The sequence below is a fragment of the Lepidothrix coronata genome, unplaced genomic scaffold (genome assembly GCF_001604755.1).
Source record: "Lepidothrix coronata isolate B3197 unplaced genomic scaffold, Lepidothrix_coronata-1.0 Scaffold69, whole genome shotgun sequence".
Classification (NCBI taxonomy): domain Eukaryota; kingdom Metazoa; phylum Chordata; class Aves; order Passeriformes; family Pipridae; genus Lepidothrix; species Lepidothrix coronata.
This window is the reverse complement of record NW_016690249.1, coordinates 167,501-178,833: the sequence shown is the minus strand read 5'-3', so window position 1 is coordinate 178,833 and position 11,333 is coordinate 167,501. Positions and strand designations below refer to the sequence as shown.

The 11,333-nt window shown below is 38.0% G+C and overlaps 1 protein-coding gene across 2 annotated transcripts in view; it reads right to left on the bottom strand.

Annotated features, from left to right (window-relative positions):
• Positions 1-11,333, bottom strand: part of WASF3 (WAS protein family member 3) — a 70,761-nt gene that overhangs the window by 46,821 nt on the left and 12,607 nt on the right. For both annotated transcript variants that reach the window (XM_017818659.1, XM_017818662.1), the window contains exon 2: positions 3,980-4,070. The gene's annotated coding sequence lies outside the window, so the exon portion shown is untranslated. The remainder of the gene's footprint in view (positions 1-3,979; positions 4,071-11,333) is intronic.

The following is an 11,333-nucleotide window of genomic DNA, read 5'->3' as shown; positions in this document are numbered from 1 at the left end:
CTTCTACACACCTCACTAACTTATGTAACAAACCTATCAATACTTATACTGCTCTTAACTACACTTCAAAACAGTCAGTGTAATCTACAGAGACTACAAGCTGCATGTATTAAAAAAAAAAAAATCAAGCCATTAGAGACTAATCTACACAGAGTTCAAGAAGAAATTTAACTACATCAGTTAAATTTAGAAACTGATTTAGTTAATCATTGCACGGGCAACCAAGATTTAAGCCTCATCTTAACACAGATCCCTACACACTAGCTGCATAATTCCGAAAGGAAATTATTATGATGCCAATCATAGAAAAAGTTCAGAGAACAGGCCAATGACTGCATTTATTTGCAGTAATGAAGTAGTACTGAATTTCCCAGTCTCAGACAGTGATAACAAAGAATATTTATATATGTGCTCATAACAGTCTCTTGAAAACATGATGAGTGTGCTAAGGCTCTCGCAGAACACGTGCCAGTTTTAATACACAAAAGAAGAAGCTTAGTAACATCAAACCTATTTTGCCAGGCTGCAATTTAAAATATAAAGCCCCTCGACTCCATGCAGTCCAGTCCAAAACCTAGAGTAAGTGCCTACTGAACAGGGTTTCACCTAAGACAGGCAAAAGTTAAGCTCGAACATTCAGCCTCATGTAGTATCAATCAATCAGAAAACAAGCGCATAGAAAATGCTTGCACCTCAAGATCTGAATCTGTGATCACTTCTCTGACATGTTTTCAGTCAGTTTCTCCCCAAACCAGCTATTTGGCTTTACCATTTGTAATGCAAGAATTCTGGAATATTTTCTCTTCTCATAGCCTTTTTTTTCCTCCCCAGGAGACCATATGGAAAATTGTCCTACTACACCCCCCCATCCACTGTTATGTGATTAGTGATCTTCAGCTTTTGGCTGGCCAAGTAGTCCAAAAACCTTCCACCATTCTCCAGAGACTATTTCTCCCTCCTGCCCAACCTACTTTTCCCACTCACTCTCCCATACTCCAGAAAGCTTCTTTCCTTCACAGAAATGGAGACTATAGTCTTCTGAAGAAAATTCCTGAGAAACTTTTCCTAATAGCTTGTTTTAAATCAAGAATTTAAGTTTCTGAATCATTCTCTGATTTACCAGCCACAAAGGTTACAGGATACAGATTACATAACTGAAGAGTCAGATAGCAAAGGCAGAAGTCTTTGCAGGTAAATTTTGTTTAACCCTGACTAAAAATATTTAAGTTGCTTTTCCAATAAAAGTATTTCTAAAGACTGGAACAGTCTTATCCACACAGTAATCACAAACAATTTTAACATTTTCTACAAAACACGTAACTGAATGTGTAACATTTTTATTTGCCAAACTAACTATAAAGGTGTATTCTTAGAATTGCTTGCATGTGATGACAAAAGAATTCTTCCAGCAGTCCAGTGAATTGATTATTAGGGCTGATAAGCATCAGGCTCTGTTTTCAAGCCCTACTTGAAAACCTGACTACACACTCTTTCTTTGTGAAAGACACTTTTGTACAGTAGTATTGTAGGTTTATAATGGACGTTTAGAAAAGCCAGTGCATGTTACTCATGCAGGATGGCATGTTAAGCAATCAGAAGCTTTCACAAACATTTAATATAGTATTTTTAGCAACTTTAATATTTTGGAGGCCATTTATATTAGCAAAACACAGTAGGAAATACAGAAAAGTGAGAAAAGATAAGGCACAATTACAATCCAAGCGACGAAATTAGTAACTTAATTTAAAATTAAAATGCCTTACTATGCATACTGAACAGGTGAATTAAGCCATTTAAATTTTTAATTATGACTTGTAAGTGAAATTCTTTGAAGCAGAAATTTAAAAAGAAAAAATACTACATTTCTGTACAAATCAACCAATATTTTACATTTCCCATTTTATTGACCAGGTAGAGTTTCCATATTGTATGTTCAATTAAAATGTCTGTGATACATGAATGATCAATGTTCAACCAAAAATTAGAATCTGTTTACTAAAATTAGGTTTCAATATTTCTTTAAAAAAAAAATCAAAGGCTGATTATTTTCAAGTATGTTCAACATTGTCTTTAAATACCCTTCAGTTACATTAAACTTCAGACTGTTAAACACTAGACACTTCAATTAAACTCTACATGAAAGTTGTGCTTAACCTGCACAAAGAAACAGAAAATATTTGATAATACTACACTGAGTATAAACAGAAAATATCTCAAAACAATTTTTGAAGTTTTTTTAATAAATATAACCTGGGTAAAATATTCCAAAACCTAGGTTCTTATTCCTGTAATAACTAATTTCTACAGATTCCCACGAATAAAACCAATGATGCTTTCATGCATCATGAAATGCAACTGAAATATAACAGTGCTGAAACATTCACTGTTTCATTAAATAATAAGCAATATGTTAATCTAATAACCTAGTAGTGAGGCATATTTTTGGTCTTTATATCTGGTTTACCAATTTTTTTGCAGACTACTTCCCCTGATACACTTTCTCCACTTTTGAAATTTACAGCGGGTGATCTTTTTTCCAAACATTTCAATATACAACCATCAAGTTGCCTTACCGTTTCATGGGGAATGCGAGAGGGGTAAAGGGGGAAAGAATGGAGGGTTTTACATTCTTTTTCTTCAAAGGCTGTTGCCATAACTTTTACATTTCTATGTGCACCAACCATATTGCTTACTGATCCCTTCATTCCTCCAAGGAAAGTTTACTCCTTGACACTGTGAATGCATGCATTTTCCAGAATTCTTCTTTTTCGCAACTTGAAATGCAATGTCTTTCAGAACGTATATGCTGATAAGCACTTGAATATCATCAAGTATATAATCAGAACTCAAAATTAAAATAAGCATATGCAAACTTCAGCTCAGGGGACAAAGTGTGGCAAAGGATCACAGCCAGGGTTACAGACAGACTCAGCTCTCCAGGCAAAGCCAACAGTCTCCTAAAGCACTGCTGCACACTTTGCTGTTATTCACAGACCTTGAAGCAAGGCTGGCAGTGGTTTCTGCCAAAGGCAGCACTGTGGTGTGCAATGCAGGAAAAAAAAAAAAAAAGTCTCTCCTACAAGTAGCTAATATTACTTTTAACCTCACCCTCACAGAAGCAAGAACAACAAACCTGGTCTCCAGCTTCTTCCACTGCTTAAAAGGTTTCTCTTTCCCACTGCAGAAGCCAACACGCTGCAGCCCCCAGAATAAATACACACACACACATATATATGTGTGTATTTATATATACATATATAATGTGTGTATATTTTTTATATATATATATATATATATACACGCTTATCAGCTTTACTTATTCTAACAAAATTGTCTGCACTTTGGCAGCAGTCCTTCATTAGCACCTCCCAGCGTGTCCCACATCTTATGTCACACAGTGACCAACTCAACAGATATTCCTCACCTAAAAGTCTACAGTGTTGAGTGTAGCAGCTGAGACAGATTGGGGGAGGGGGATATTTCCCCACAAAGCTAGTTTAATATCAATAAATATAAATCTTTTATTATCCGTTGCACTTTGAGGCAAACAAATATTTAACCTCAGCAGATTTAGTTTAAATCTCTTAGACAATACATCAACAAAGTACAGATTATACAGGGTAAAAGTAATTAACAGATGCAAATTTGTAAATCCAGTATCTCATGAACAACCATGAATTAAGTAAATTTATTTCTGTTTTCTACACAATAAGATTAGTATTTAACTGCTACTAGTCTCCTGACCTAGCAATGCTTTTGACATTTGTTTCAGGGCCTAATACAGCACATGTTCAACATCACAAAAATATAGACCTCCTTCCCAAGGCTAACTCAAAACCTTCTGAACAGTTTCCAAAATTCATCATGGTCTTCAGTTCAAGGGACTTACCACAGTCTTCAAAGCTATTTGTAATAGATTCACACAAACGCAAAGGAAGTGACAAGAAATGTTCAGTAAGAGCTCTCTTGAACAACTTACCATTTAAAAAGGAATACACGGAATATCTTCACTATTTACACGGTTTAGGAGACAGTGTTCTGTAACTTGCTGCCCACTCAGGTGGCTTTCTCTGCAAACAAAGACAAATTTGAACTTAGTCTTCCAGTAATACAATAATAAAAGGTATGCATTAAAAATGGATTTCAGTTCAGTGATCAGATAAAAAAACTTAGTAAAACATGCATGAGTATAACATAGAAAATTTTAACTGTTTTGTGCTAAACATTTCATGTTACAGTTTAATTTTTTTCAAGGTAAGAAAATAGCTTGTGTTATTTTATAATCAATGCCATTTATTTAACTGGAAATATTTGCAGCGGAGGTAACATTTACCACTTGAAGACTGTGGGGATGGAAAAATGAGATAATGGTCTATAGTAAAGCACAATAAAACAGCAGGTTTGAGTCCCTCTGAGATATTTCACAGCAAATTAAATATAACTAAACACAAACCCACTAAAACAAACAGATTAAAAAAGCAATGAGAATCTCTTGCAAAAATTAAGTATTGAGAGGTTTCCATAAAACTATTACAGTTCCTAGCATCAAGAGAATATTCTGAATTATAGATTAACATTTATTCATACACTAAATTTTTATAAATTAAAGTTTTTTTGTGGTTAAGATATAAATGCCTTTTCTAAAAGAACTGCACAAAAGCAATCTTTAAACTAGATCACTTGCTCACAGGAGACTAATACTACAGCCATATTTTTAAAGGCTTCTGCTATGCATTTCTTGATGAACTTGCTTAAATATTTTAGACAATTAAAATTTACAAGAGAAAAAAATTTTGAAGAATACAATTATAAAACAGGATTTATAAGAAAGCCAAAGCATATAAAAAAGCAAAATATTAGAGCTTTAGCATCATGGTACCCAAAAACTCAATTGCAGTAAGCACTGGTGCAATAACCACCTATTCCAGATATAATATTGGCCTCTAGTTAACTTGCTAACAAAATCTACCAGTTGGCCAAGATCTTGACCCTCACTTTAAACATTTATGTGCTTTGAGAATTACTTACATGTACACGAGTCTTTTATGATGTGTAACTTCAGAACAGTTCTTTCTCTCTCATTACGAGGATAGGTGCACTATAAGGGGGAAAAGTGCTTCCAAACACAGCTTCACAATCCCAACTACATTTATGTCAGACAGGATCCTATTAACCTAAGTTAACATACATGGACCTACTGAAGGGATTCCAGAAGGGTCACAATGATTATAAGAGGGGCTGGAGAACCTCTCCTATGAAGATGGGAGCCTGGAGAAGAGAAGGCTCTGGGGAGACATCATAGCACCTTCTAGTCACTAAAGGAGGTCAACAAGGAAGACAGAGTAGGAGTTTTTGCAAGGGCACGTAGTGATAGGACAAGGGGGAATGGCTTTAAACTGAAAGAGGGTAAGTTCAGATTACATATGAGATAATTCTCCACTGTGAGAATGGTGAGACACTGGAACAGGTTGCCTAGAGAAGTTATGGAAGTGTTCAAGGCCAGGTTGGATGGGGCTTTGAGCAGCCTGGCCTAGTGCAAGGTGTTCCTGCCCATGGCATCTAGTTGGAACTAGATGTTCTTTAAGGGTCTAGATGTTCTTTAAAGCTCTCATCCAACCCAGTCCGTTCTATGATTCTGTGACCTCAACCAACAGTGATATACCTGTGGTTCAGAAAACAGGAAATCTGCTTTAGAGCTATTAGCACTAGATTAAAAACACTACAGAACAGACATCATAGAGCACTTGTAGGACAAGGTGACCAAAACTTTATATAGAACTTAAACCCTCTAGTACTATCAGGGTGACCGAGAATGTACTTAAACATTGCATTAGCCTCAGCAGCAAAAGCACCTTACAAAGTTCTCAGTTGCACACATCAGCTACACGACCCTGTGTGCACATTGCAGTCTACCACTGCCACCAGTTACATCAACACACCATCTGCAGTGCTGCACTACACAAACAGGATCACTGAATCCATCCTGTGATAAAAGAACTCCTCACTCAAGTCAACAATATGTGTGACCTATGCAGGGATAAGAAGGAAGCTGAGAATTACCACCCAAAAGTGAGGATGAGACTCAGCTTTCACAGCGAAATGAAAGCAAATCAACTATTCTGACATATATTCCAGGGGTTGGTACAAATCCTTACATGGTTAAATAAAGACATCAAGGCATAGCCAATGTTACGCAGTTTTAGATTTTTTTTTTTAAAATCAGATTTTTGGTTGTTTTTTTTTCAAGTAGAACATTGAAAAAGACCCAGGATAAGCCACAGAAGAAATGCTGGACTCTCTCACTATGTGTTCTACATTTAAGGCACATAGTTATGACCAAAAAAATGTGTCAAATGTTCGCAACATGAGATACAGAAAGGAAAATATATTTTGGTACATCACTAACAGTCCAGTAATATCTATCCACTGCCACAATTACAAAAATACACACACTCCCTTTTGAATGGAGTCCTTCTTCCCACAAAATCCTCAAGAGGGAAAAAAAACCCCAATGAAAGCCATTATAAAAAGATTCTTACTCACATTACCGAGTACATCACTGACTCCTCTGCCAAGTGCCCCATTTGACTCATTCACTGACTAAATTACAGAAAGTACTAAACAGAAAGTTTCAATGGCATAAGAATATATAGATGCCAAATGTGTAACACAAAATTCTGATCAGAAATTTATATCCAGCTGAATTTTGTTTAAAATCAATGAACATTTTAAAGCTTTCTAAACAGGACTCCTAGAAATGAAGAGACTGTAGATAAGCAATTTGAAGAACAAGCTATATGGTACACAGAGGATTACTTCAAAAATCCACAGGGGAAAAAAAAAAAACAGAAAGGATTTAATGCAAGACATAACTTTTACACAGATTGAGGATTAAAAGTATCCAAATGGCAGGTCATCATCAAAATGGTGAAAAAAGGATTTTATTTTAAAGTCTGCTTTCTGGGGTGGGGGGAGGGTTTTAAAACATGCTGTCATATATGGAGATCCAAAGCTTACTACTGCAGTTTGAATTTAAGTAACTGCTTTACCAAGGTATACACACAAAAAAGGAAGCGACTTTAAATCTTCAGTACTGGTTTGCCTTGTTAACTTCCTGTGTGAATTCAATCTTAAAAGCATGAAGCAATCTTGGAAACTACTGTAACTCTGCAACAGACATTTGGAAAACCCTGACAGGTTCTGAAGTCTTCGAAGGTAAAACCACGTATCAATTAGCAGTTAGGTGCCACTTGGTCTTAAGTGCTTCTACAGTGGGATGGGGAGCTTTTCTGTAAAGAGCCATACAATCCATTACTTAGAACTAAGGGCCTCTCAGTGGCCCATCATAAGCATTTTTCATGAGATTGATCCAGACAACTCAAACATTTCTTATTTTTAAACTAGGCTTCATCCAGATCCCACTCTTAAATTTGGGCACAGAACAGGGGCAGCATAAAGAAACAGCAGCTTATGTTTTCCAGCGGTCTTTAATTTAAGATTCACTTGCTGTTGTCTAGTCTGAACTCTGAGTCGCCACAAACATCCAGAAATGTAGAATTAGTTGGGACATACACTGTACTTGGAGTGTGGAGAGCAATCTGCCCCCTGACAAGACCTCAAGGGATGGTTTCATACTCAGCATCTTTTTGAGAAGCACTTTGATGGTTAGACTTGGTCACAGTACCCAGTGTGTCCTTTACCACTGATTCCTTCCAAATACATTCAAGCTTTTTAAGTTTTTCTTTCAAGCACAGGCAGATAAACTAAAAATATCTGACCTGTGTGGAGTACCTGGTATCTTTTATTCCTTTTCACTCACTGGATTATGGTACAAATATTCACTGTTTGACTGAGTATAGCAGTCCTTCAGTACTGGGCAGAGGAGATCCATCTAAACTGCAGGCTCGAAAAATCCTAAATATCTTGTGGAATTTATCTGAAGTTAAACACTTGATCTTCAGAGATTTTATAATCTACAAAATACAGCCTGTCAAGCCTATGAGCCAGCCGGCAACAGCACTGGTTTATCACACATTCTTGGCTAATAAGAAGCATTGACCAGCCCCCACACCTGTCTCCTCTTCGGTACCTCAACAGCAAGAAGCTTGCCCAGAACTACACTCTCTTCTTAATGATCAACAGTGACTCTTTACTGCAAGTTAAGCCAAAGATTACACCACAAATTACTAGTACCAACCACAACAGACAGGAAGTAGCTCTCTCATCTTTGATCCAAAAAAGAAAGGGTTCTCCCATCACCAGCAAAGAAAAATGTCCAATAGTTTTGAGAAGGAACAAATTTTAGATGGGATGTCAGTATTAAAACGTTTTCAAACACTTGAAAAGGTTTGCTGGCACCATTTACCAAGTTTAAATCTTCACAGGTAACAAACCTAATCTTACTGTACAAGTCTTCTGTACTACCAGCTTGCTCCTTCTCCCAGTATAGTCCTGCACTTTTGTTTGGGGTCTACATCTTTACAGAATGGCAAAGAGCTCCCTCCCAGCTCCACTCCCAGTGTCCAGAGATATCTCCCTAATGCTTTACATAAAGCAATACTGAAGCCTTTACTCAAGTGGATCCCCATTTTGATGTAACAACACTAAAAATGGGTCATCCTCAGCAGACTGAGGCGCTGTAATTTTATTTGTTACCCACCCAGCATTATATAAGCAGTTTTTCAGTTACAAGGATTTAAGAACATGTTTCTTAAAAAAAAAAGGTCCCTTAAATTCTATTTTCATTCAACCTCATTTATTGTGGTTAGCAGACAATGCTAAAAAGCATGAACACCTAGACATGCTTTGTATAAGTACCTCAGACAGATAACCTGTGAGGGCTCATTAAAGGGATTAGTCCAAGGCTAGATGATGGGAAAGACAGAGAAGACAGAGGTAAAGGCGTTCAAGTTAAATGCTTTACTGAGACTGAATATGGTGATATGAGCAACAGAAAAATATTGTCAGATAGTTAACAGTCAACATTCAAAGCAAAAAGCAGACTTCACCTGAACAAAACTTAAGATTTTCTTTAGCTAATACTTCTCCATAAATAGTAGAGGGTCACCCAGTTTGTACCCTGTTGTGTCATGACATTAGAGAGAAGTGGTAGAATTAGGGAAGTACAGGACACAGAACCCTACTGAAAAGTGTTAGTCAAAAATATCACATGTACACATACAAACCACTAAAATGAAACACCTAAACCTTCAGAATGTCTAAGAACAAAAGGCAAATTAAACAGAATTGACATAATTTTTTAAAAAGGGGAAAAAAATATCACATCTATAAAGTGCAAGAGAGAAGGAGGCAGCAACAAGGTCATACTAAACAACTCCGCACTGCAATAGCTGACAGCCAGCTTCAATTCCATGGAATCAGAATTATGCAGATAGTCACAGGCTGGATCAAGTAAGCAGCTGCTCTCTCTACCACACCCCATTTAGGGGCAAGGCATATTTTTACATCTGGATCTAGTTGAAAGCAACCACTCACATCACTCCATGGCTAATTCCCCTATAGCTTGGTTTTGAAAGAGAAATAAAAAAGTGTAAGAGCATTCAGATTTAATGTTTGAGAATAGAAGGCACATCCTTCACCCTAGCAGACAGAACGATGCTTTGTGGTATAGAGCTGAGCACATGGAAAAAATTTCACCTTCCCTGTAATTATGTCCTCCAGGGAGGCCACATCCTTTGTTCAAAACCCCAAAGGAAGCTTGCTTCCTTTGTGAAATGCTTTATGATCCCTTATCATCATCATCATCATGGCTAGGCTTTGCAAACAAAGATTTGGGAAAGGCTCTATCCACATTTGTTACAAGCATGTTGGTGGCTAATAAGGCCAATACGAGATAGACATGTCCGATTGCAATATAATCCCTTAAAAGGCTTTTTAAAGTACATGAATAGCAAGAGGAGGTCTAAAGAAAACATTGGACGAATATCTGTTGAAGACAGTCATGTGACTAAAAGGGGTGAATTAAAAACAATGGCATTCAATGCTTTTTTTCATAGAACTATATAATGTCTTAGGTTGGAAGGAACTTCAGTGATAATCTAGTTCCAACCCCCTTGCCATGGGCAGGGACACCTTCCACTTCCACTACACTAATAATTTGACAACCTCTTCTGATAAAGTCACACACCTAGTGGATGAAGGGAAGGCAGTGGACGGACTTTTTCTGGATTTTTAGTAAGATACTAAGTTAGTATCCTTGCAGCATCCTTCTGGACAAGTTGTCCAACTGCAGGATGAACAGGTTCATGATGCACTGGGTGACGAACTGGCTGAAAGGCAAAGCTCAAAGGGTTACAGTGAATAGGGCTATGTCCGTCTGGCAACTGGTCCCCAGTGTTGCTTCTCAGGGTTCAATTTTAGGGCCAGTCCTGTTCAATAAACTTATCAACAATCTGGATGCGCGAGTTCAGTGCGCCATTAGTGAGTTTGCTGGTGATACCAAACTGGGAGGTGCTTCTGGCTTTCTTGAGGAACAGGGAGCTTTGAAGAGAGATCTACATCTATTGGAACATTGGGCTATAATAAATGGGATAAAATTTACAAGTCCAAATACTGGATTCTGCACCCAGGACAGAGTAATGCCAGACACTGGGAAAGGAGTGGTTGGAGAGCAGCCCTGCAGAGAGAGGGGATCAGGGGGTGCTGGTGGGCAGCAGCTCAATGCAAGTCAGCCAGCAGTGAGCTCTGGCAGCCAGGAGGGAAAATCCTACCCCAGGGTGTGTCAAACAGCATCACCAGCCAGGAAAAAGAGGGGACTGTCCTGCTGTATTCAATGTTGGTATGGACTCACTTTGACCACTGTGTGCAGTTCTGGGCCCCACAATTTAAGAAGGTTGTGAAGGTCCTTGAATGTGTCCAAAGGAGGGCAACAAAGCTGGAGAAAGGGCTGGTAGGAAAGTCCTGTGAGGAGTGACTGAGGATTTGGGGTTTGTCTAGTTTGAAGAAACAGAGCCTGAGGGGAAACCTCATTGCTCTCCACAGCTTCCTGAGGAGGGGATGTGGAGAGGGAGGTGCTGAGCTCTTCTCCCGGGAATCTAGTCACAGGATAAATACCTGGGAATTACTTAAAGCGGCACCAGGGGAGGTTCTGACTGGATAGTAGAAAGTATTTCTTTACTGAGGGGATGATCAAACATTGGAACAGGCTTCCTGGTGAGGTGGTCAATTCCCTAAGCCTATCACCGTTTGAGAGGCAGTCTGACCAATGCTTTTAAAAACATGCTTTAACTTTTGTTCAGCCCTGAAGTGGTCAGGAAGTTGGACTAGGCAAACACCGTAGATCTCTTTCAACTAAAATTCTATTCTTATAAACA